At 43.2% G+C, this 27,314-nt stretch overlaps 1 protein-coding gene across 1 annotated transcript in view; it reads right to left on the bottom strand.

Annotated features, from left to right (window-relative positions):
* UNC13C (unc-13 homolog C) overlaps positions 1-27,314 on the bottom strand; it is a 1,212,529-nt gene that overhangs the window by 1,062,899 nt on the left and 122,316 nt on the right. The gene's annotated exons all lie outside the window — the stretch shown is intronic.

Genomic DNA, 27,314 nt, shown 5'->3' with positions numbered 1-27,314 from the left:
ACATCAATCAGTGGGAGAAAAATATTGGCCTCAGTCAGGGCTTGTGTGCCACTGCTGTGTGTGCTATCTCTCATTCAGTGGGCTATAGCAAGCCTATTTTTTTTTTTTTTTTTTAATATTATTTGGTTTCTAATTCTCCCTGAAAAAAAAAAAAAAAACCTAAAAAAACAGTGGGAGAATAATATTGCCCTTTCAGCTTGTGTGCCAGTCTTGACTCCTGGGTGTGCCACCTCTCTCCCTCTCATTCAGTGGGCCATAGAAAGCCTATTTATTTTTTTTTTTAAATATTATTGGGTTTCTAAAGTCTCCCTGAAAAAACAAAAAATACATAAAAAAACAGTGGGAGAGTAATATTGCCCTTTCAGCTTGTGTGCCAGTCTTGACTCCTGGGTGTGCCACCTCTCTCCCTTTCATTCAGTGGGCCATAGAAAGCCTATTTATTTTTTCCGTGATTTGTGTTCTAAAATCTACCTCAACACAAAAACACTACATCAATCAGTGGGAGAAAAATATTGGCCTCAGTCAGGGCTTGTGTGCCACTGCTGTGTGTGCTATCTCTCATTCAGTGGGCTATAGCAAGCCTATTTTTTTTTTTTTTTTTTTTTTTTAATATTATTTGGTTTCTAAAGTCTCCCTGAAAAAAAAAAAAAAACATAAAAAAACAGTGGGAGAGTAATATTGCCCTTTCAGCTTGTGTGCCAGTCTTGACTCCTGGGTGTGCCACCTCTCTCCCTTTCATTCAGTGGGCCATAGAAAGCCTATTTATTTTTTGGTTTTTTTAATATTATTTGGTTTCTAAAGTCTCCCTGAAAATAAAAAAAAAAAATACATAAAAAAACAGTGGGAGAGTAATATTGCCCTTTCAGCTTGTGTGCCAGTCTTGACTCCTGGGTGTGCCACCTCTCTCTCTAATTGTGGGCCATAGAAAGCCTATTTATTTTTTGGTTTTTTTAATATTATTTGGTTTCTAAAGTCTCCCTGAAAATAAAAAAAAAAAATACATAAAAAAACAGTGGGAGAGTAATATTGCCCTTTCAGCTTGTGTGCCAGTCTTGACTCCTGGGTGTGCCACCTCTCTCCCTTTCATTCAGTGGGCCATAGAAAGCCTATTTATTTTTTGGTTTTTTTAATATTATTTGGTTTCTAAAGTCTCCCTGAAAATAAAAAAAAAAAATACATAAAAAAACAGTGGGAGAGTAATATTGCCATTTCAGCTTGTGTGCCAGTCTTGACTCCTGGGTGTGCCACCTCTCTCCCTCTCATTCAGTGGGCCATAGAAAGCCTTGTTTTTTTGTTTTTTTTTAATATTATTTGGTTTCTAAAGTCTCCCTGAAAATAAAAAAAAAAAACATAAAAAAACAGTGGGAGAGTAATATTGCCATTTCAGCTTGTGTGCCAGTCTTGACTCCTGGGTGTGCCACCTCTCTCTCTAATTGTGGGCCATAGAAAGCCTATTTATTTTTTGGTTTTTTAAATATTATTTGGTTTCTAAAGTCTCACAGAGAAAAAAAAAAAAATAAATTAGGTGGGAGATTAATATTGACATTAGTGCTTGAGTGACAGTCCTGCGTGTGTGTCATCTCTGTGATTTGGTGTCACAGAAAACAGAGTGTGTAACATTGTGCCTGATTTTCCTTGTGGTCTCACCAACCTGTTAAGGGATATTGAAATCATACTGAAGTTATAGCTCACCGTGTAAGTTGTTTGACAGCAACAAATAAAGTTAGTTTGGTTACGATTTTTAAACAATGAGGAAGTCTGGTGCAAGAGGTCGTCGTGGGCGTTCATTGTCAGCTGGTAATGATGGTAGTGGTAGTGGAGCATCAGGTGGTCGTGGGGATAAAAATATTCCACCTAAGTCTGGAGCTGTGGAGCCAGTTTCGTCGTCAGGCTACACAAGGCCTCGAACGCTCTCTTTTCTGGGAGTAGGAAAACCGCTTTTAAAGGCTGAGCAGCAACAGCAAGTTTTGGCTTACATTGCAGACTCAGCCTCTAGCTCTTTTGCCTCCTCTTCCGAAACTGGTAAATGTAAAAGCAGCGCGTCGCTTGTGGATGTTCACGGTCAGGGACAAGTCGCTTCCTTGTCCTCCTCAGCAAAAACTACAACAAGAGAGAAGGATGCAGCAGGCGACACAACGGGTCACTCCATGGAGCTCTTTACACATACCGTCCCTGGCTTAGAAAGTGAAACATTTAACAGGCCATGCCCATTACAAGTAGATTCTGACATGGAGTGCACTGATGCACAGCCACAGCCAGAGTACTATGCTGCTCCTTTGACTCAGACCACCACATTGCCCTCTCAGGGTACAGATCCACAATCAGACCCTGATGAGACTATGTTGCCCCGCCACGAACGCTATACCACCGACCGACACAGTGACACAGACGAAGTTGCACACGAGCTCGAAGAGGAGGTAATAGATGACCCAGTTATTGACCCCGATTGGCAGCCATTGGGGGAACAGGGTGCAGGCGGCAGTAGTTCAGAAGCGGAGGTGGAGGAGGGGCCGCAGCAGGCATCAACATCGCAACAGGTTCCATCTGCCGGGCCCGTATCTGGCCCAAAACGCGTGTCAAAGCCAAAACCTGTTGGAGGACAGCGTGGCCATCCGGTTAAAGCTCAGTCTGCAATCCCTGAAAAGGGATCCGAGTCTAGGAAGAGTGCAGTCTGGCATTTTTTTAAACAACATCCAACTGATCAGCGCAAAGTCATCTGTCAAAAATGTTCAACTAGCTTAAGCAGAGGTCAGAATCTGAAAAGTCTAAATACTAGTTGCATGCATAGACACTTAACCACCATGCATTTTCAAGCCTGGACTAACTACCAAACGTCCCTTAAGGTTGTAGCACCCTCGGCCAATGAAGCTAGTCAGCAACGCAACATCCCTTCCGTCACTGTAAGGCCACCATTTTCCGCACCACCGGCAGTATCTGTGCAGGTTTCTTTGCCAGCCAAAAGCAGTCAGGGTCAGGGAATCACCAGTTTAGTAGGAGGAAATATTGCATCTAGGGCACCGGCGGAAACAATACCGTCTCCAACCGTCTCTCAGTCTGCCATGTACACCGGCACACCCGAAAGTTCCACGATCTCCTGCTCTCCAGTCCAGCTCACCCTACATGAGACTCTGGTTAGAAAAAGGAAGTACTTATCCTCGCATCCGCGTACACAGGGTTTTAACGCCCACATAGCTAGACTAATCTCGTTAGAGATGATGCCCTACCGTTTAGTTGAAAGCGAAGCTTTTAAAGCCCTGATGGAGTACGCTGAACCACGATACGAGCTACCTAGTCGACACTTTTTTTCCAGAAAAGCCATCCCAGCCCTGCACCAGCATGTTAAACAGCGCATCGTCCATGCACTTAGGCAATCTGTGAGTACAAAGGTGCACCTGACTACAGATGCATGGACCAGTAGGCATGGCCAGGGACGTTATGTGTCCATCACGGCACACTGGGTGAATGTGGTGGATGCAGGGTCCACAGGCGACATCAATTTAGGGACAGTTGTGCCTAGCCCACGGTCTAGGAAACAGTTGGCTGTAGGCGTTCGCACCCCCTCCTCCTCCTCCTCGTCCTCCTGCAGAAGCTACAGCTCTTCCACAGAACGCAGTCGGCCAACCACTCCATCGGCAGATGACACTGTTGCACACCAGTTGTCCCATTATGGGCCAGCTACTGCCAAGCGTCAGCAGGCTGTATTGGCTATGAAGTGTTTGGGCGACAACAGACACACCGCGGAAGTTCTGTCCGAGTTCTTGCAACAAGAAACGCAGTCGTGGCTGGGCACAGTAGATCTTGAGGCAGGCAAGGTAGTGAGTGATAACGGAAGGAATTTCATGGCTGCCATCTCCCTTTCCCAACTGAAACACATTCCTTGCCTGGCTCACACCTTAAACCTGGTGGTGCAGTGCTTATTGAAAACTTATCCTGGGTTCTCCGACCTGCTCCTCAAAGTGCGTGCACTTTGCTCACATATCCGACGTTCGCCTGTACACGCCAGCCGTATGCAGACCTATCAGCGGTCTTTGAACCTTCCCCAGCATCGCCTAATCATAGACGTTGCAACAAGGTGGAACTCAACACTGCACATGCTTCAGAGACTGTGCGAACAGAGGCGTGCTGTTATTTATTTGTGGGAGGATACACGGGCAGGCAGTAGGATGGCAGACATGGAGTTGTCAGGTGTGCAGTGGTCGAAGATACAAGACATGTGTCAAGTCCTTCAGTGTTTTGAGGAATGCACACGGCTGGTTAGTGCAGACAACGCCGTAATAAGCATGAGCATCCCCCTAATGCGTCTGCTGATGCAAAGTTTGACGCACATAAAGGAGCAGGCGTCTGCACCAGAGGAAGAGGGAAGCCTTGATGACAGTCAGCCATTGTCTGGTCAGGGCAGTGTACAGGACGAGGTAGCGGGCGAAGAGGAGGTGGAGGACGAGGAGGATGATGGGGATGAGTATATTTTTAATGCGGAAACTTTCACGGGGGCACAGGAAATTGGTTGCGTGTCACGGCCGGGTTCTGGTTTTTTGAGGGACACAAGTGACGTAGATTTGCCTGCAACTGCCCCTCAACCAATCACAACCGGAGATTTGACAACTGGAACTTTGGCCCACATGGCGGATTATGCCTTACGTATCCTAAAAAGGGACACACGCATTACGAAAATGATGAACGATGACGATTACTGGTTGGCCTGCCTCCTTGATCCACGCTATAAAGGCAAATTGCAAAATATTATGCCACATGAGAACTTGGAACTAATATTAGCAACCAAACAATCAACTCTTGTTGACCGTTTGCTTCAGGCATTCCCAGCACACAGCGCACGTGATCGTTCTCACACAAGCTCCAGGGGGCAGCAGACTAGGAGTGTTAGGGGTGCACACATCAGAAGTGGCGTTGGACAGAGGGGTTTTCTGACCAGGTTGTGGAGTGATTTTGCTATGACCGCAGACAGGACAGGTACTGCTGCATCAATTGAAAGTGACAGGAGACAACATTTGTCCAGTATGGTTACTAACTATTTTTCATCCCTTATCGATGTTCTCCCTCAACCGTCATTCCCATTTGATTACTGGGCCTCCAAATTAGACACCTGGCCAGAATTGGCAGAATATGCATTGCAGGAGCTTGCTTGCCCGGCAGCAAGTGTCCTATCAGAAAGAGTATTCAGTGCTGCAGGTTCAATATTAACCGAAAAAAGGACTCGTCTGGCTACCCAAAATGTTGACGATCTAACATTCATTAAAATGAACCACAACTGGATTTCGAAATCTTTTGCCCCACCTTGCCCGGCCGACACCTAGCTTTCCTATGAAAAGCTCTTGCCTGTGAATTACTTTTCTAATGTCTAATTTGCTGCAGCTGATTGTACAGCATACGACATGTTTACACCTCCCTAAATGGCAAAACTCCCCACACGGGGCCGTGGTATCGCGACTTGGCGCAAGCACCCGTGAGACTGCTGTTTGTCTGAAGAGGTGGGTGTGCTCGCTTTTGGTTGACGGCATTGCTACTGGGTCCCTCATAGTACAATGTAGTGTCTCTGGCGGTGGTGGTGCGCACCCAACGTCAGACACACCGTTGTAACATGAGGGGCCCTGGGGCGGTCCCGCCGGCCTCAAGAGAGTTCCCCCCTACCCCAGCTCAAAATGTGCTCTACCACGTGCAAAATTATGTCGCACAGCTCCACCAATCTTTAGTCTATTCGCTGACATCATTCAATGTCTGGCACTGACAATACAAATTTGTAGACATCTATGATGCAACTTAAAGTAGTCTGTGTCTGTGTCCTATATTGGCACCATTAAATAGTTACTGCCAAATTACAATGTCAGAAACTCAGTAGATGAGCCCACCCCTGTACCTAAGTATGCCACCTTTTTTTTTTGTTTTGGTTGTTTTGCGAGACATTAACATCTATTTATATTTTGGGAGTACTGGGACAGACACTCCTTGCACTACTCCTCCACTCACCACCAAGCTGCCCGTGTATCCATGTAACCGCTGTAAAACTGCCATGAGCCTATTGTTTGTTATTTTAGGCCTTTGAAGCCTGTCTGCGGTCCCTCCTTCCACTAGTCCTCCACTGACCAGACCACTGCTGCCCGTGTACCCCTGGAACCAATTATAAAGTGCCTACAGCCAGCCCATTTTCTTATGTTAGGCCTTTGAAGCCTGTCTGCGGTCCCTACTTTAAATACTCCTCCACTCACCACCACCAAGCTGCCTGCCCGTGTATCCATGTAACCGCTGTAAAACTGCCATGAGCCTATTGTTTGTTATTTTAGGCCTTTGATAGCCTGTCTGCGGTCCCTACTTTAAATACTCCTCCACTGACCACCAAGCTGCCTGCCCGTGTATCCATGTAACCGCTGTGAAACTGCCATGAGCCTATTGTTTGTTATGTTAGGCCTTTGATAGCCTGTCTGCGGTCCCTACTTTAAATACTCCTCCACTGACCAGACCACTGCTGCCCGTGTACCCCTGGAACCAATTATAAAGTGCCTACAGCCAGCCCATTTTCTTATGTTAGGCCTTTGAAGCCTGTCTGCGGTCCCTACTTTAAATACTCCTCCACTCACCACCACCAAGCTGCCTGCCCGTGTATCCATGTAACCGCTGTGAAACTGCCATGAGCCTATTGTTTGTTATTTTAGGCCTTTGATAGCCTGTGTGCGGTCCCTACTTTAAATACTCCTCCACTCACCACCAAGCTGCCTGCCCGTGTATCCATGTAACCGCTGTGAAACTGCCATGAGCCTATTGTTTGTTATTTTAGGCCTTTGATAGCCTGTGTGCGGTCCCTACTTTAAATACTCCTCCACTCACCACCAAGCTGCCTGCCCGTGTATCCATGTAACCGCTGTGAAACTGCCATGAGCCTATTGTTTGTTATGTTAGGCCTTTGATAGCCTGTCTGCGGTCCCTACTTTAAATACTCCTCCACTGACCAGACCACTGCTGCCCGTGTACCCCTGGAACCAATTATAAAGTGCCTACAGCCAGCCCATTTTCTTATGTTAGGCCTTTGAAGCCTGTCTGCGGTCCCTACTTTAAATACTCCTCCACTGACCAGACCACTGCTGCCCGTGTACCCCTGGAACCAATTATAAAGTGCCTACAGCCAGCCCATTTTCTTATGTTAGGCCTTTGAAGCCTGTCTGCGGTCCCTACTTTAAATACTCCTCCACTCACCACCACCAAGCTGCCTGCCCGTGTATCCATGTAACCGCTGTGAAACTGCCATGAGCCTATTGTTTGTTATTTTAGGCCTTTGATAGCCTGTGTGCGGTCCCTACTTTAAATACTCCTCCACTCACCACCAAGCTGCCTGCCCGTGTATCCATGTAACCGCTGTGAAACTGCCATGAGCCTATTGTTTGTTATTTTAGGCCTTTGATAGCCTGTGTGCGGTCCCTACTTTAAATACTCCTCCACTCACCACCAAGCTGCCTGCCCGTGTATCCATGTAACCGCTGTGAAACTGCCATGAGCCTATTGTTTGTTATGTTAGGCCTTTGATAGCCTGTCTGCGGTCCCTACTTTAAATACTCCTCCACTGACCAGACCACTGCTGCCCGTGTACCCCTGGAACCAATTATAAAGTGCCTACAGCCAGCCCATTTTCTTATGTTAGGCCTTTGAAGCCTGTCTGCGGTCCCTACTTTAAATACTCCTCCACTGACCAGACCACTGCTGCCCGTGTACCCCTGGAACCAATTATAAAGTGCCTACAGCCAGCCCATTTTCTTATGTTAGGCCTTTGAAGCCTGTCTGCGGTCCCTACTTTAAATACTCCTCCACTCACCACCACCAAGCTGCCTGCCCGTGTATCCATGTAACCGCTGTGAAACTGCCATGAGCCTATTGTTTGTTATTTTAGGCCTTTGATAGCCTGTGTGCGGTCCCTACTTTAAATACTCCTCCACTCACCACCAAGCTGCCTGCCCGTGTATCCATGTAACCGCTGTGAAACTGCCATGAGCCTATTGTTTGTTATTTTAGGCCTTTGATAGCCTGTGTGCGGTCCCTACTTTAAATACTCCTCCACTCACCACCAAGCTGCCTGCCCGTGTATCCATGTAACCGCTGTGAAACTGCCATGAGCCTATTGTTTGTTATGTTAGGCCTTTGATAGCCTGTCTGCGGTCCCTACTTTAAATACTCCTCCACTGACCAGACCACTGCTGCCCGTGTACCCCTGGAACCAATTATAAAGTGCCTACAGCCAGCCCATTTTCTTATGTTAGGCCTTTGAAGCCTGTCTGCGGTCCCTACTTTAAATACTCCTCCACTGACCAGACCACTGCTGCCCGTGTACCCCTGGAACCAATTATAAAGTGCCTACAGCCAGCCCATTTTCTTATGTTAGGCCTTTGAAGCCTGTCTGCGGTCCCTACTTTAAATACTCCTCCACTCACCACCACCAAGCTGCCTGCCCGTGTATCCATGTAACCGCTGTGAAACTGCCATGAGCCTATTGTTTGTTATTTTAGGCCTTTGATAGCCTGTCTGCGGTCCCTACTTTAAATACTCCTCCACTCACCACCAAGCTGCCTGCCCGTGTATCCATGTAACCGCTGTGAAACTGCCATCATGAGCCTATTGTTTGTTATGTTAGGCCTTTGATAGCCTGTCTGCGGTCCCTACTTTAAATACTCCTCCACTGACCAGACCACTGCTGCCCGTGTACCCCTGGAACCAATTATAAAGTGCCTACAGCCAGCCCATTTTCTTATGTTAGGCCTTTGAAGCCTGTCTGCGGTCCCTACTTTAAATACTCCTCCACTGACCAGACCACTGCTGCCCGTGTACCCCTGGAACCAATTATAAAGTGCCTACAGCCAGCCCATTTTCTTATGTTAGGCCTTTGAAGCCTGTCTGCGGTCCCTACTTTAAATACTCCTCCACTGACCAGACCACTGCTGCCCGTGTACCCCTGGAACCAATTATAAAGTGCCTACAGCCAGCCCATTTTCTTATGTTAGGCCTTTGAAGCCTGTCTGCGGTCCCTACTTTAAATACTCCTCCACTCACCACCACCAAGCTGCCTGCCCGTCTATCCATGTAACCGCTGTAAAACTGCAATGAGCCTATTGTTTGTTATTTTAGGCCTTTGATAGCCTGTCTGCGGCCCCTACTTGCAATACTCCTCCACTGACCACAATGCTGCCTGGAGTGCCTGCCTGTGTATCCATGTAACCGATGTAAAACTGCCATGACTGCCTACTGTTTGTTATTTTAGGCCTTTGATAGCCTGTCTGCAGCCCCTACTTGCAATACTCCTCCACTGACCACACCAATGCTGCCCGTGTACCCCTGGAACCTATTTAAAAGTTCATAGAGCCTAGTTATATATTTTATTTACTATTAATAAGGCCATGATGGACTACGCTGTACCACGCTACAAGCTAACCAGTCGACACTTCTTTTGCGAGAAAAGCCATCCCAACCCTCCACCAGCATGTAGAAGACCGCATTGTCCATGCACTCTGGCAATCTGTGAGTACAAAGGTGCACCTGACAACAGACGCATGGACCTGTAGGCATGGCCACGGAAGATTACGTGTCCATTACGGCGCAATGGGTTAATGTGGTGGATGCATGGTCCACAGGGGACAGCCTACTAAGTCTGTCTGCAGTCCCTAATTCAAATTGTGCTCCACTGTCTAAATCGGAACTTCCACCTTCTGGCTTTCGGCCTATAGTATCAGAAATTAAACTGCATTTGGCCTTCAACTTTGGTTAGGGCCTACTAACGGCTTCTGCCCCTCCCTGGTGTTGCCCTCAACTAAATAAAGCTGAGCTTCAACCTTCTGCTCCAAATTACCATTTTGAAAAATGCAATAGGCTTTTCAGGCCTACTAAAGGAGTCTGTTTGTGTGCCCCTCCCTGGTGTTGTCCTCAACTAAATAAAGCTGAGCTTCAACCTTCCGGCTCTCATTATGTGGTTTTAAAAATAAAAAAGGTGGTTAGGGCCTACTAACGGCTTCTGCCCCTCCCTGGTGTTGTCCTCAACTAAATAAAGCTGAGCTTCAACCTTCCGGCTCTCATTATGTGGTTTTAAAAAAAAAAAAGGTGGTTAGGGCCTACTAACGGCTTCTGCCCCTCCCTGGTGTTGTCCTCAACTAAATAAAGCTGAGCTTCAACCTTCCGGCTCTCATTATGTGGTTTTAAAAAAAAAAAAGGTGGTTAGGGCCTACTAACGGCTTCTGCCCCTCCCTGGTGTTGTCCTCAACTAAATAAAGCTGAGCTTCAACCTTCCGGCTCTCATTATGTGGTTTTAAAAAAAAAAAAGGTGGTTAGGGCCTACTAACGGCTTCTGCCCCTCCCTGGTGTTGTCCTCAACTAAATAAAGCTGAGCTTCAACCTTCCGGCTCTCATTATGTGGTTTTAAAAAAAAAAATGGTGGTTAGGGCCTACTAACGGCTTCTGCCCCTCCCTGGTGTTGTCCTCAACTAAATAAAGCTGAGCTTCAACCTTCCGGCTCTCATTATGTGGTTTTAAAAAAAAAAATGGTGGTTAGGGCCTACTAACGGCTTCTGCCCCTCCCTGGTGTTGTCCTCAACTAAATAAAGCTGAGCTTCAACCTTCCGGCTCTCATTATGTGGTTTTAAAAAAAAAAATGGTGGTTAGGGCCTACTAACGGCTTCTGCCCCTCCCTGGTGTTGTCCTCAACTAAATAAAGCTGAGCTTCAACCTTCCGGCTCTCATTATGTGGTTTTAAAAAAAAAAAAGGTGGTTAGGGCCTACTAACGGCTTCTGCCCCTCCCTGGTGTTGTCCTCAACTAAATAAAGCTGAGCTTCAACCTTCCGGCTCTCATTATGTGGTTTTAAAAAAAAAAAAGGTGGTTAGGGCCTACTAACGGCTTCTGCCCCTCCCTGGTGTTGTCCTCAACTAAATAAAGCTGAGCTTCAACCTTCCGGCTCTCATTATGTGGTTTTAAAAAAAAAAATGGTGGTTAGGGCCTACTAACGGCTTCTGCCCCTCCCTGGTGTTGTCCTCAACTAAATAAAGCTGAGCTTCAACCTTCCGGCTCTCATTATGTGGTTTTAAAAAAAAAAAAGGTGGTTAGGGCCTACTAACGGCTTCTGCCCCTCCCTGGTGTTGTCCTCAACTAAATAAAGCTGAGCTTCAACCTTCCGGCTCTCATTATGTGGTTTTAAAAAAAAAAAGGTGGTTAGGGCCTACTAACGGCTTCTGCCCCTCCCTGGTGTTGTCCTCAACTAAATAAAGCTGAGCTTCAACCTTCCGGCTCTCATTATGTGGTTTTAAAAAAAAAAAATGGTGGTTAGGGCCTACTAACGGCTTCTGCCCCTCCCTGGTGTTGTCCTCAACTAAATAAAGCTGAGCTTCAACCTTCCGGCTCTCATTAAGTGGTTTTAAAAAAAAAATGGTGGTTAGGGCCTACTAACGGCTTCTGCCCCTCCCTGGTGTTGCCCTCAACTAAATAAAGCTGAGCTTCAACCTTCTGCTCCAAATTACCATTTTAAAAAATGCAATAGGCTTTTCCGGCCTACTAAAGGTGTCTGCCCCTCCCTGGTGTTGTCCTCAACTGAACAAAGCTGAGCTTCCACATTCTGGCTTTCGCCCTATACTATCAGATATTAAACTGCATTTGGCCTACTAGTGTGGTTAGGCCCTTGAAACAGTGTCTGCTGCTCTTGGGTTTGCTACTCCACTGAACAAAGCAATGCCGCCTGTTTAGTCCTGTTACCAATTTTGAACTGCATGTAGCCTACTTTATTCTTTGGCCCTATATCTGTTTCCTCCTCATCCTGCCCATTGCCCAGCCACTGCTAAATGAGTCTGCTGGTACATTGACCGAGACCACTACATTCCCCTTGTACTCTACACAGCCAGAATCTGTCCCTGCTGAAAGTAAGGTTCCCCTTCCCGCATGTTATACCACCTTACACAGGGACAAAGAGGAAGGTGCAGATGAAAGTGCAGGTTCCTTCATCAGGTGGGGGGGCATACTCGTTGGCGACGTCACTGGCACAGGGCCCCTCAGAGTACGCAAAAGTGTCGCTGCTGGTGGGAGGCGCCCCCGCCATGCAAACACACCGCCGTACTTTGAGGGGCCCTGTGCCAGTGGCAATGCGAACGAGTGGGCCCCCCCCCTGCTTGCTCAGGATCACAGCACTTGCAACTTTTAAATAATTACCTTTCCCTGCAACACCGCCGTGACGTAGTCCGCATTTCCTGGGCCCACGAAAAACTTGAGCCGGCCCTACTCCCCCCACAACTTTTGCCAAATGACCCCCAATTCCCTATGCCCAACTATTATTATAAAGTTAATTAAGATTGACAAGCTTCAGAAACAAGAATGGATGTTTTTGGCATTAAAATGGGCACTGTAGGTGTTTTCCTGGCCTCCACTCACTGCCGACTATGCTTCCCCATTGACTTGCATTGGGTTTCGTGTTTCGGTCGATCCCCGACTTTTAGCGATAATCGGCCGACTGCACTCGACTCGACTCTGGACAAAATCGGGTTTCCCAAAACCCTACTCGATCTTAAAAAAATGAAAGTCGCTCAACCCTAGTCTCAAGGGTAAAAAAATAATTGTATTCACTAATGTTGGCTTCATAGCCATTCATAAATCTCTGAAAGTGGATTACATTGAGACTTAGGACCAAACTTTCATTTGCAGAGTCCTGAATTGAGCAATATAACAACACATGGGTAATGATGACCAAGTAACTAGAAAGAAATCAGGAAGAGAAAAATTTTGAATATTTCTTTTTTACGGTTTTCTGCATTCTCTACAGAACAACTTTACATAAATCGAGGATTCACAGAATTGTTGCTCAGAGCTTTGAGTTATTTGTGCTTTTATGAGCTTTTGAAATGAAGGGAGAAATAAAAATGTTTGCAGAGTCATCAAATGCAACATTATTTATCTTTTGTTCTTTTTTAAATCGAAAAAAAAAGTATTGATTTGTGGAGGTAAGTGGACCCTGGATGGAAGTAATTATAACTGTTCTCATACATTGCACTAACATAGGACCCAAAATATATTTTTGGAAGACATTTATAGTAGGAGATAAAACATCCATTGCTCTTCTGCTGCTGATCATTTCAATTATGGGAGAATCTCTGTTCTGAATGTTTTTATCCAACAAACATTTTTCAAATATTCAACTAAAACACATTTACTGTATATATTAACCATCTGGTATCTGACACCAAATTGTTTCCAGTACTGCAACCACTTGTGTAAAACTAGACCTCCATAAACACTACTGGGGGTCAAGTTATACTGTTGTAACTGTACATTTATATGGAACATTATTACCGGACCTTCCACAGTCAGAAGATTACAAGATGTGAGAAGCCTGTAATGGCAGTCACTGGTGCTTCTCCTCACCTTACCTAATGATACTGGTCCAAATTATTATGCTGCAAGTAGCCACCTGAGCCAGGACCAAGCAAAATGCTGCTCATTGGTGGTCTCAACAGTAGGAGCATCAAGTGCGCATTATCTGCCCCAAGAATATATCACACACCAGCTAATATGTCAATTTATACTGTTCATTTTGTATAGAACCCCCATCTCTAATACCTTTACATTCTATTTACCCCCACCTTTATGCTGGTTATTGCCCCTTCTTGGAGGTCGCCATGCACTATGTTGTTTGTTTTAACTAGACAGCAGGCTTGCTAGGAAAACTAAAAGGAGTCTCTCTGCAACACCATCATCACTTCCCTATGTTACAACAGGGCAAATCCTTCAGGCAGGAGAAATGTATAATTATGTAAGCAATGACGAGTTTAGGTGAATGGATATTAAAGAGTGTATCTCACAAGAAACACAACACAAAAAAGTAGTGAAAAATTAATTCTAAGGTTAGGGTCACACAACAATTTTCTCTGCATCCAAGAAAAACAATTCAATTGTGCGAATCAGACTCTGAACATAATTTGATTAACAGAATTTGATTAGAGTGGGATCGGTTTCCCTTGAGAAAAAAAAAAAGTTTGTCCACCTTCTCCATTATGTCAGTTCATGAAAATTAAACTCATAGACTTTAATGGGCAAGTGCCATCCAATTCTCGGAGACAAATCGTGCATTCTGCACAAAATTGGACATGCGCACTTATCTCCCGCCTCAACTACTGCAACATCCTCCTCTGTGGTCTACCTCGCACCTCTCTGGTCTGTCCTTAACTCTGCTGCCCGACTAATTATTCTCTCTCCTCGCTACATTCCTGCTTCCCCTATTTGCAAATCCCTTCACTTGCTCCCAATTTCCCAGCATATCCAGTTTAATATACTAATACAGACCTATAAACCCATCCATAACATTTCTCCTCCATATATTTCTTAAATAATCTCCCAATATCTTTCCTCACGTAATCTCCGGTCCTCCCAAGACTTCATTCTCTCCTCCGCACTTATTCGCTCCCCACCCAACACCCTCCAAGATTTCTCCTGAATATCCCCCATCCTCTGGAATTTTGTGCCGCAACATGTCTGATTATTCACCATATTTGGATCCTTCAGATGGAACCTGAAAACTCATCTCTTCAAAAAAAGCCTACAACCTATAATGACAACGCTGCCACCTCAACACCATCGGAGGTACTGCAACCCCCAGCCTACTGTTTCCTTCCCCATCATCCTGTAGAATTTAAGCTCTCAAGGGCAGAGTCCTCTTCCCTCTGTACCAGTCTGTCATTGTTAGTTTGCTTACTGTAAGTGATATTTGTCTTTTCAATTAAACCTGTCTCATGTACAGCACCATGGAATCAATGGTGCTATAAAAATAAATAATAATAATAATAATAATGTGCACAGCCCCAAAGAATAACATTGGTACGAGTGCCATCTTTCAAAACCATGGACAGCATTCGTCTGATTTAAACGTTCGTGTGCAAGAGCCTTAAGGGTAGGTTCACATGAGCTTCCAAAACAATTGTTCTGAATTTCTTCCAGAAAAGTGGGATGTTTTTCTCACTTTTCATCTGTATACAATCCAATTTTTAACAGCAGCTAATAAAGGGAACCTGTCAGCAGGATTGTGCACAATAACCTACAGACAGTGTCAGGTCAGCGCCGTTATACTCATTAAAATTATACCTTGGTTGATGAAATCCATCTTGTGGTTGTTTAATATCTATTTGTAGTTTTGAGTTAATGAGATTCTCGTGCTCCAGGGCAGCCTGTGGGGGGGTCTTCATGTGGTGCACTGCTAATATATTAAATTGCATGGGTTGAGACAGGTCACTAATCCCTCAGTGACCTGCCCCCTATTAATATTATATATATATATATATATATATATATATATATATATATATATATATATATATATATATCTATCTATATATATATATATATATATAAATAAATAAATAATCCCCATCTGCAAGCAGCCACTGTGCTGCAGTCTGATCACAAGTTTAATATGCAGTTAATTATTTTTTATGGTATAAATTAATTCATAAAAAAATCAGTCTGAAAATGGTGCTGGCTGTGTCTGCACAGTAGCAGCTATGGGCTATCCAATAGCTGTTACTGCACAGGCACTGGCAGGGCCATCTTGTTAAAGAAAAAAAAATCCCCCTCTAAGATGGCACCGCCGGCGCCTGTGCAGTAGCAGCTATGGGATCACCGAAAGCTGCTAAATGCGCAAACGCGGCCAGCGCCATTTTCAGACTGATTTTTTATGAATTAATGTATACCTTAAAAAAAAATATTTACTGCACATTATATATGCAATCCGGGGCCTTCCTGCTGCAATTTTTTACTTTATTTTCAATATATATATATATAATATTATGTACAATAGGGGGCAGGTCAGTGAGATATCAGTGACATGTAAGAAGCCATACTGGTGAATACCTAAACAGAGCACCACATGAAGACCCCCACAGGCCGCACTGGAGCACAAGCATATCATTAACTCAAAATTGAATATAAAGATTAAACAACAACCACAAGACGGATTTCATCAACCAAGGTATAATTTTAATCAGTATAATGGCGCCGACCTGACAGTGTCTGTAGGTTACTGTGCACAATCCTGCTGACAGGTTCCCTTTAATAATTTACGAGACCATTACAAATTCCCATGTATATATTACATTTTGCAATGTATCTATAAACATCGGATGCTTCACTGTGGCTCCATATGGGAACTGATTTTTTTTGTGCACCCATAGATATGAATGGGTGAGCTTCATTCAATTTCTGGAAGAAACTAGTGCACGTTATAATTTTTTTCACGTGCACATTCAGTCAGTGAAAATATCACTCATCTGCATTGCCTCATTGAATTGTGTTGATCCAAGTGCTGTCAGTTTTTTTCACGGACAGGATTCGTATCAAAAATATAGTCATGTGAAAAAGCCCTCAAAGTTGTCATTGACCACAAAGGTGACATTTAGAGTGCATGATCAAATGTAAAGCGAAATGGAATAAATGGCACCGTAATAATAAATAATGCACATGGTGAAAAAAGGGAATCCAGCTCCAAGAGATAAAATCACTTAGTCTGACTGAGACTAAGAGAATTTGTGTATTCGAAACGCGTACAGTTTACACAGGCACTCTCCTTCCGGTATATCCGTTTTTTGTCTTATAGCCTATTTCTATTTTAAATGAATACTATTCAAGTTAAGTGATTTTATCTCTTGGAGCTGGATTCCCTTTTTTCCACATGTGCATCTCTAGGCGTCTGGTAGAGATGAGAATCCGTGCTCAAGATTTCCTGAACTCATGAGGTAATTCATCTAAAGGGTGAGCTGAATATATCTTTTTTTCTGCAATAATATATAATACAGTACGAGGACAGGGTCTTATGTTCCACGATATGTGTGTATGTGTGTGTATATAAAAAGTTTGGTCCCGGCTGTGGCTCGCTACACATGTTGTGCATCATGGCTGCTTTAGTGTAATGGAATTGAAAAGCCCAGCTATGCTAATAGCATAGGTGCACTATAACAATAGAGCATTGTGCCAATCAAATTCAGACTGCCATTGCTACATCTGTATATGCATATGATTGTGCATGTGTGCAAATGTATACCAATAGGGTTATACGTGTCTCACTGCTATTGACATTTCAGTACAAGTATATGCCTGCTTTCCCAAAACATCTCTAAAGGCCATTATTCACCAAATAAAAACCAAGAGTGTCCTTTTGGCCTCCACTGAGCTGGTAAACACCAGCATAAATATTTTCTGCTGTTCAGAGTAGCACAGTCTGTTATAATATCCAGCAATCAAACTGCAGTCAGTAAAAAAAAGTACGCAGTGCAATATACATTTTTAGAATTTGAAAACCATAAGGAAATCCTCCTAAAAAAATCTTTGATGAACAGTGTGTGAAAGTAACCCTAAGAAAATACTTCTTAATTTTGTGCAATCTCTGCCTGAACGGTTTTGAGCAAACCTGGCCTCCGAGAGGTTGAAACAACATTTTTCTGTTACCAAGCTTTGCATCCCCTAATTCTCTTGTCTGGTTGCCTTCAGCCACAACTAGGGAGAGTTTAAATTTATGTTTAGCTAAGCAAGATCCTCGTCCTTCTGAAGGGTTCCTGCAGACAGGAAAAATTGTATTTAATCCTATAATTGTGGAAAGGGCAGGGGATTTGGATTTTTATAACATAACAATGAAACTCTTATGAAAATGATGATCCTTGCAAAGACATATTTGCATTTATAAGATTTAGGGTACATTAAAGGGTCAGTCTCAAAATTGTCAGTTATCCTCCATCCTAGGGTTGAAGGATAATTTGCTAGTCACTGGACCTCCAAACATTGGGAACCCCAACAATCCTGAGAATGGGGCTTTTCAGTCATAATGGAGCAAAGGTGGGCATGCTTGGCCTCCACTCCATTCATTGTCTACGGGCATGTCCAAGAAAGTCAAGGACCACTGCTCTTTTCATAAGGGGTTCTGCAGAGCCCCATTGTCTGGATCACTGGAAGTCCCAGCAGTTGGACTCAGTGATCAACCAATTATCCCCTATCCAATGAACTGGGGATAACCAATGAATTGGGCGTAATTTGCTATTTTAGGAATATTTCTTTAAATACAATAAATTGAATTTTGTGACATACCTTAAAGTATACTTACTTTGTAATGTCTTCACATCCTGTTCCGGTCATATGTGTCCGGATTCCAGAATTCCAAGCGGTGGAAGTTCGAAGACCGCCATATTGGGACACCCAAGTGATGTGTGTCTCAATATGGAAACTGCTGGTGGAACCAGCCTTTTGCGCTGTACCACCAGCAGAAGAGTGTCGTACTACACACACTGTATATGTGGTACGCACCACACAAACACACACTGTATATACCGTACGCACCACACAGACACACACACTGTATACGCTGTACGCAGCCTCAGAGGAAGTTAATTTTAAAAATTGTCTGTGTCTGACCATGTACGAAGCATACCTCATCTCCTTGGCAGAGGAGGAAGCAAAAGACAATACTGACACTACAACAGGGGATCACAGAGGGTTCATTTTGTCAGGTAAAATATTTCACTGACTGTTTTTAAACAATATTTTACCTCACAAAATGAATCCTCTGCGATCTCCTGCTGTAATATCAGTATTACACAGGTCAAAGAAGAGATGACATGAGAGAAGATAGCAGATGGGGGAGAGGGAAAGCGCACAGTTCTGAGAGAGACAGAGCACAGGGGGAGACAGCTCAAACGGGACAGCACATGAGGGGAGAACACAGCACAGGAAGGAGAGAGACAGCAGACAAGGGGGAAAGCACATGGGAAAGACAGGTCAAAGAAGAGAGCACAGACGGGAGAAGTCAGCACATGGGGAGAGAGAGTGGATAGTTGGGCAAGCACATGGGGGAAGGAGATTCTCAACGCTGCAAAGCCTGCCCCCATCATGACATTACCGCCCTCCCGATGTGTATAAATAAAACAGAAGATTAATTCACTAAAATTCCGCACAAAGAGCTTTATAAATGTAACATTACAACCTATCTCTGCATATTACACATTCGCTAACATCATGTGACTACAACTCTTTTCTCCAGTATACATACAGTATGCTCTAGGAATAGTGCGTCTGTGTTTTTACTCCCTGAGTGCAATGCTGACTCAACGGAGGAATTCCAGATCCCCGACAAATCTAAGAACTGGATTAGACTGTACGTGTTTGGTTGAATGCAGATTTCTACATCAATGTCAATGTGGGAAAGTAGGTCACATACTGTGCTTTCCTCCTTGAAAAACTGCTTTTGGAAAATGCTTAGAAATATAGTTCCAGTATTGTTTTCAGAAAGGACTTAAGCCTTCCTGAGTAGGATGTTAATGCCTGTCATCGCCCAACTTGCTGTAGGGCTGCTGCACTTAAAACTGTAATTAACTTGGATTTTCTAAATAAATAAAGTCAGCACTATTTCTGCTCATACAATATATCCTCAGGAGAGCACCCGTGACCTAGATCTTTATCTGTTTATGACATGATTCAATTAATTTGGAAATATTACACAATGGACTTGGGTAATTGTCAAATTCTCCAGATATTAAAATATTGATCCCCTGGTGAATGACAAAAAGTGATAATAAAACATGATTTCCTGTTCAGATTTTGCTACCAAAAATGTACTTTCCTACGTGTGCTCCAGGTGGATAACTGTTAGGTTACTGAAACATTTTTGATGGGAAACAGCTTCTAAAGAGGGTAATGTTCATCTCTTTATCATCCGCCATGATAAAAATAGCTGAAACACATTAAAAAAAAAATCATTGGATATGAAAGGAAGTCTTTTTTGTTCCTGATAAATACTATGGGGCAAAACAAATGGAACTGAGGGAATAGAAGCAATTTATCAAGAGATACAGAGCTGAATGGCTCTAAATTACTTCCAAGCAGTAGTACTGAAGTGTGGGTGTCAGCTCTGATCTCAAAGGTGAGTTTTTTGTATTGTACTTTGGGAAAGCATTCAGCTATAAATCTACCTTATTCATTATTTTTCTACTGAAGCTGTGCTTTACACTCTTTTATAAATGGCACTTAACTTCTTTTTGAAATATACCATTACTAACCTATGAGTCTTTGCTCCATGAAAGCTCATGGAGCAAAGATCCATGAAGCTCAACTTCACATTCAGCTACAAGCATGTTCCTGTAGCAATCTTTAGATTTACTAAAAATATATTCAACATTTTTAGATTTGGAAAATAACATTTTTTTAAAAATTCATGATTTTACGTCACTCTTTTATGAGATATAAATTGCAACCTACCGATGGTTCTGCTAGCACTTGGCAATATTCTGCAAAATTTGTTTTGTGATAAGTTTCAGTTCCCAACCAAATTCCAGAAAAGGTAATGGTGGACATATCTGTAGTCTCTATTTATTTCTACAGTTTTAAACTAGTATCTTGGTTATCTCCCTGTCATACATAAAGCAAAGAAGACTCTTCAACAGGGTGCTGGAGAGAAAAATACATGAAAATGGCCGCTCATCAACTATTCACATTTCACTTTTATTGGAGAGCACAGAGTATGAAGGATGTATGCTTCCTGGTATGGCTTTTTTATATAGGCGCTGTGGTCCACATATACAGTTCTTGTTACCTCTTCCCAAAAACTGCTAGCACATTTTGCAGCATTTCATGGAGAATCCCAACTACAGTAAGGCTAAGTTCACATTAGCGTTTGAGTCTGCAGCGTGGCTGATTCTCCTAGAACTAGTATGCAAAAAAAGTAGACCTATTCAATGAACAAGGTTGAGGCCTACTGGACTGTGCTGGAAAACTTAAAGAAAATCTCTACAAATCTGATAAAGGGCTTGTGCATGCATAAGTGCACAGTTCACAGAGTATAGCTTTTTAGTACAGAAATGGATTTTATCAACTGATGTACAAAAGGACACTTCCTTAAGATAACACCTCAAAACATTTGACATCTCTAGAAGCATGCCAAATATCTCATTCAGAAGCCTTTTTTTTTTTTTTTTTACACATACTCCTTCCTTAGCGAACTGGATCAGATTTTCATCAGTATTTAGTCCATGTGTCTGTTTTTACCATCAGTGCTATATTTGTTTTCCTTGTATGACATAAAAAATAAATACATTACCTAGCTTCTCCTGCCCATTAACAATAAAAAGTGAAACAGATGAATGGCATTAGTGTTATCCATATTTTTAAGTTACATTGACTTGCTTTGGGGAGTTTGATCTGTGACACAGGTAAAAAGAAAATTTACAGACACAAAAACATGTGGACATCCCCAAAGACTATAATGAGTATGTGTTCTACTCAAGAAAAACACTGATAGAACACGTACATGAAAAATGGGTGTCTGAATGAGACCTTATTTTATATTAAACTAACTTTAGAGCCCGGCGTTGTAACTAACTGTGGTTAGTTATAGCAAATTATAATGATTATCCTCCATCCCATAGTCCCATGCCCATATACCCATCATACATAACCTCCATCCCATAGTCCTGTGCCCATATACCCATCATATACATCCTCCATCCCATAGTCCCATGCCCATATACCATCACACATCCTCCATCCCATAGTCCCGTGCCCATATACCCATCATACATCCTCCATCCTATAGTTCCGTGCCCATATACCCATGACAACTTATTATGGCATGATAGTCACCATGGCAACCATTATGACATCACCATTGCAACCTATTATGACATCATCGCCATGGCAACCATTATGACATCATCTTCACCATGGCAACCTTTATATCATCACCATGGCAACCATTATTACATCATCGTCGATACACACACATACACTCGTTTATATATATATATACAGTGCCTACAAGTAGTATTCAACCCCCTGCAGATTTAGCAGGTTTAATAAGATGCAAATAAGTTAGAGCCTTCAAACTTCAAACAAGAGCAGGATTTATTAACAGATGCATAAATCTTACAAACCAAAAAGTTTTGTTGCTCAGTTAAATTTTTTATAAATTTTAAACATAAAAGTGTGGGTCAATTATTATTCAACCCCTAGGTTTAATATTTTGTGGAATAACCTTTGTTTGCTATTACAGCTAATAATCGTCTTTTATAAGACCTGATCAGGCCGGCACAGGTCTCTGGAGTTATCTTGGCCCACTCCTCCATGCAGATCTTCTCCAAGTTATCTAGGTTCTTTGGGTGTCTCATGTGGACTTTAATCTTGAGCTCCTTCCACAAGTTTTCAATTGGGTTAAGGTCAGGAAACTGACTAGGCCACTGCAACACCTTGATTTTTTGCCCCTTGAACCAGGCCTTGGTTTTCTTGGCTGTGTGCTTTGGGTCGTTGTCTTGTTGGAAGATGAAATGACGACCAATCTTAAGATCCTTGATGGAGGAGTGGAGGTTCTTGGCCAAAATCTCCAGGTAGGCCGTGCTATCCATCTTCCCATGGATGCGGACCAGATGGCCAGGCCCCTTGGCTGAGAAACAGCCCCACAGCATGATGCTGCCACCACCATGCTTGACTGTAGGGATGGTATTCTTGGGGTCGTATGCAGTGCCATCCAGTCTCCAAACGTCTCGTGTGTGGTTGGCACCAAAGATCTCGATCTTGGTCTCATCAGACCAGAGAACCTTGAACCAGTCAGTCTCAGAGTCCTCCAAGTGATCATGAGCAAACTGTAGACGAGCCTTGACATGTCGCTTTGAAAGTAAAGGTACCTTATGGGCTCGTCTGGAACGGAGACCATTTCGGTGGAGTACGTTACTTATGGTATTGACTGAAACCAATGTCCCCACTGCCATGAGATCTTCCCGGAGCTCCTTCCTTGTTGTCCTTGGGTTAGCCTTGACTCTTCGGACAAGCCTGGCCTCAGCACGGGAGGAAACTTTCAAAGGCTGTCCAGGCCATGGAAGGCTAACAGTAGTTCCATAAGCCTTCCACTTCCGGATGATGCTCCCAACAGTGGAGACAGGTAGGCCCAACTCCTTGGAAAGGGTTTTGTACCCCTTGCCAGCCTTGTGACCCTCCACGATCTTGTCTCTGATGGCATTGGAATGCTCCTTTGTCTTTCCCATGTTGACCATGTATGAGTGCTGTTCACAAGTTTGGGGAGGGTCTTAAATAGTCAGAAAAGGCTGGAAAAAGAGATAATTAATCCAAACATGTGAAGCTCATTGTTCTTTGTGCCTGAACTACTTCTTAATACTTTAGGGGAACCAAACAGAATTCTGGTGGGTTGAGGGGTTGAATAATAAATGACCCTCTGAAAAGACTTTTCACAATTTAAAAAAAAAATAAACAAAGAAATAACATTCTTTTTTGCTGCAGTGCATTTCACACTTCCAGGCTGATCTACAGTCCAAATGTCACAATGCCAAGTTAATTCCAAATGTGTAAACCTGCTAAATCTGCAGGGGGTTGAATACTACTTGTAGGCACTGTATATATATATATATATATATATATATATATATATATATATATATATATATATATATATATATATATATATATATATATATACAGTGGGGCAAAAAAGTATTTAGTCAGTCAGCAATAGTGCAAGTTCCACCACTTAAAAAGATGAGAGGCGTCTGTAATTTACATCATAGGTAGACCTCAACTATGGGAGACAAACTGAGAAAAAAAAATCCAGAAAATCACACTTTGTTTTTTTATCATTTTATTTGCATATTATGGTGGAAAATAAGTATTTGGTCAGAAACAAAACAATCAAGATTTCTGGCTCTCACAGACCTGTAACTTCTTCTTTAAGAGTCTCCTCTTTCCTCCACTCATTACCTGTAGTAATGGCACCTGTTTAAACTTGTTATCAGTATAAAAAGACACCTGTGCACATCCTCAAACAGTCTGACTCCAAACTCCACTATGGTGAAGACCAAAGAGCTGTCAAAGGACACCAGAAACAAAATTGTAGCCCTGCACCAGGCTGGGAAGACTGAATCTGCAATAGCCAACCAGCTTGGAGTGAAGAAATCAACAGTGGGAGCAATAATTAGAAAATGGAAGACGTTCAAGACCACTGATAATCTCCCTCGATCTGGGGCTCCACGCAAAATCCCACCCCGTGGGGTCAGAATGATCACAAGAACGGTGAGCAAAAATCCCAGAACCACGCGGGGGGACCTAGTGAATGAACTGCAGAGAGCTGGGACCAATGTAACAAGGCCTACCATAAGTAACACACTACGCCACCATGGACTCAGATCCTGCAGTGCTAGACGTGTCCCACTGCTTAAGCCAGTACATGTCTGGGCCCGTCTGAAGTTTGCTACAGAGCATTTGGATGATCCAGAGGAGTTTTGGGAGAATGTCCTATGGTCTGATGAAACCAAACTGGAACTGTTTGGTAGAAACACAACTTGTCGTGTTTGGAGGAAAAAGAATACTGAGTTGCATCCATCCAACACCATACCTACTGTAAAGCATGGTGGTGGAAACATCATGCTTTGGGGCTGTTTCTCTGCAAAGGGGCCAGGACGACTGATCCGGGTACATGAAAGAATGAATGGGGCCATGTATCGTGAGATTTTGAGTGCAAACCTCCTTCCATCAGCAAGGGCATTGAAGATGAAACATGGCTGGGTCTTTCAACATGACAAAGATCCAAAGCACACCGCCAGGGCAACGAAGGAGTGGCTTTGTAAGAAGCATTTCAAGGGCCTGGAGTGGCCTAGCCAGTCTCCAGATCTCAACCCTATAGAAAACCTTTGGAGGGAGTTGAAAGTCCGTGTTGCCAAGCGAAAAGCCAAAAACATCACTGCTCTAGAGGAGATCTGCATGGAGGAATGGGCCAACATACCAACAACAGTGTGTGGCAACCTTGTGAAGACTTACAGAAAACGTTTGACCTCTGTCATTGCCAACAAATGATATATTACAAAGTATTGAGATGAAATTTTGTTTCTGACCAAATACTTATTTTCCACCATAATATGCAAATAAAATGATAAAAAAACAGACAATGTGATTTTCCGGATTTTTTTTTCTCAGTTTGTCTCCCATAGTTGAGGTCTACCTATGATGTAAATTACAGACGCCTCTCATCTTTTTAAGTGGTGGAACTTGCACTATTGCTGACTGACAAAATACTTTTTTGCCCCACTATATATATATATATATATATATATATATAGATTTAAAGTGTATAGAGATGAAACAGATTTTTTTTATGGATCTCTATGGCGGTCCTATTACAGTGTTGGACAAAATGTATGTATGTATGAGATGGAGAGTTGTGTAAAAACTGAATGTGCACTGTTAGCTGCATCTATTGATAAATACCTAGCACTAAAGTGTAAAGTTAAAAGGTAAATAGTTTTAACTTACTGTACTTACAGTTTAACCTCAGGATCAGTGATGGGCAAACCTGCGGATGGTCGGATCCAGCGGATTTGGCTGAACATCTAAAGAAAAGTTTGGTTCGGGTACCAGAACAGTACCCAAACCCAATTAAAATGAATGGGGGGGCCCAAACATCTGTTGTTTGCCACGGCAAATACGAGCTCTGATCGGCGGTAAGTTCATTACCGTGAGTTAGAGAGCTGTGGTTCTGAGGCTATCAGATGACAGTGTGATCCAACAGCTGTAACACAGCGTGATTATGCTTCTGTTTCAGTATGAGCTGGCTAGCGGGGACAGCGGACGCATAGCTGATGTGACAGCTATCCAAATCATCTGGATCTTCGTGGGACAGATATGGATTATTTTCACTTCGGACAGGTGAGGAATATATATTTTTTTATTTTGCAGTGACTAGTGCATAAAGGTGAGTATAACTGTGCTGTTTATTTTTATTTCAAATAAAGGCATCTGTGTCATTATTTCAAGTAAAGGACTTTATTCTGGCTATGTTTTGTTTTTTACAATCTAACTATGGGGTTAATAATAGGGGTGTCTCACAGATGCCTCTCCATTACTACCCTGTGGGCTTGATGTCAGTGGCCATAAAACAGCTGACATAAACCCAACAAATATTACCCCACTTGCCAGTGCACCAGGGCAAGTGGGAACAGACAGGCAAAATGCCTGAATTGGGGAGGCTGCAGACTGCGATTTTTAGGCTGTGGCCAATATCCATGGCTCCTTACCAGTATGAGAATGCTAGCCCCCAGCTGTCTGCTTTTTCTTGGCTGGTTGTAAAAAAATTATTTACTTAAATAATGAAAGAAAAAACCCATTATGAGACCCCTCTATTGTTAATAACCAGCCATGATAAAGCTGACAGCTGAAAGTTGCAATCTGCAGCTGTCAGTTTTGCTCGAGTGGTTTATCAAAAATAGAAGAGATCCCAAGTCATTTATTTATTTATATATAGCACAGGCACTGACTGATGTATTCTCCCACCAGTGGCTCCTACTCTCACTGTTATTAGCCACAGCAGTCGTACGCTAATGAAAGTACTACTCTCTTATCAATCGACACCTGTGACCAGTGGTAGCCTTTTAACCACTGATCACAGCTGCTGGCTGTTATCTGACAGCATGGGAACTGCAACTCTCTGACCGATGGTAAGTTAGTTAGTTAAGATCAAAGCCACCTGTGTTTCATGTGCTGTCACACAGATGACAGCCAATGTTTGGGGTGACAAACCTGAACCGTAACATGGACTTAGGCTGGGGTCACACTTGCGAGTGCAATACGATAAACTCACATGAGTCTCTCGCCTCAATACCCGGCACTCGGGACTGAAGCATTTGGCTGCATGTATTTCTACGCTGCTGAACGCTCCGGTCCCAAGTGCCGGCATCAGTGCCGGGTATTGAGGGAAGTTTCTCGCATTGCATTTGCAAGTGTGACCCCGGCCTTACTTCAGAAGTCTGTGTTCCAGGTCCATAAATGGATGCTAGGTGCTCAGTATGGACCCTGAACTTCACTGCTCTGGTTTGCCGATCTCTGCTCATGATAAAATTTACTTTTCAATGTTTGTGAAGGACAGTAGTATTCACAGTCTTGTTTAATAGTAGCACATTTACTGTCAAGAACTAAACATATATATACACTCACTGGCCACTTTATTAGGTACACCATGCTAGTAACGGGTTGGACCCCCTTTTGCCTTCAGAACTGCCTCAATTCTTCGTGGCATAGATTCAACAAGGTGCTGGAAGCATTCCTCAGAGATTTTGGTCCATATTGACATGATGGCATCACACAGTTGCCGCAGATTTGTCGGCTGCACATCCCAAAGATGCTCCATACAAGGCAGGATGGATCCATGCTTTCATGTTGTTTACGCCAAATTCTGACCCTACCATCCGAATGTCGCAGCAGAAATCGAGACTCATCAGACCAAGCAACGTTTTTCCAATCTTCTACTGTCCAATTTCGATGAGCTTGTACAAATTG

This window comes from Ranitomeya variabilis, chromosome 5 (assembly GCF_051348905.1).
Source record: "Ranitomeya variabilis isolate aRanVar5 chromosome 5, aRanVar5.hap1, whole genome shotgun sequence".
Lineage (NCBI taxonomy): Eukaryota > Metazoa > Chordata > Amphibia > Anura > Dendrobatidae > Ranitomeya > Ranitomeya variabilis.
The sequence above is the reverse complement of the archived record's forward strand: the minus strand, read 5'-3'. Positions and strand labels throughout refer to the sequence as shown.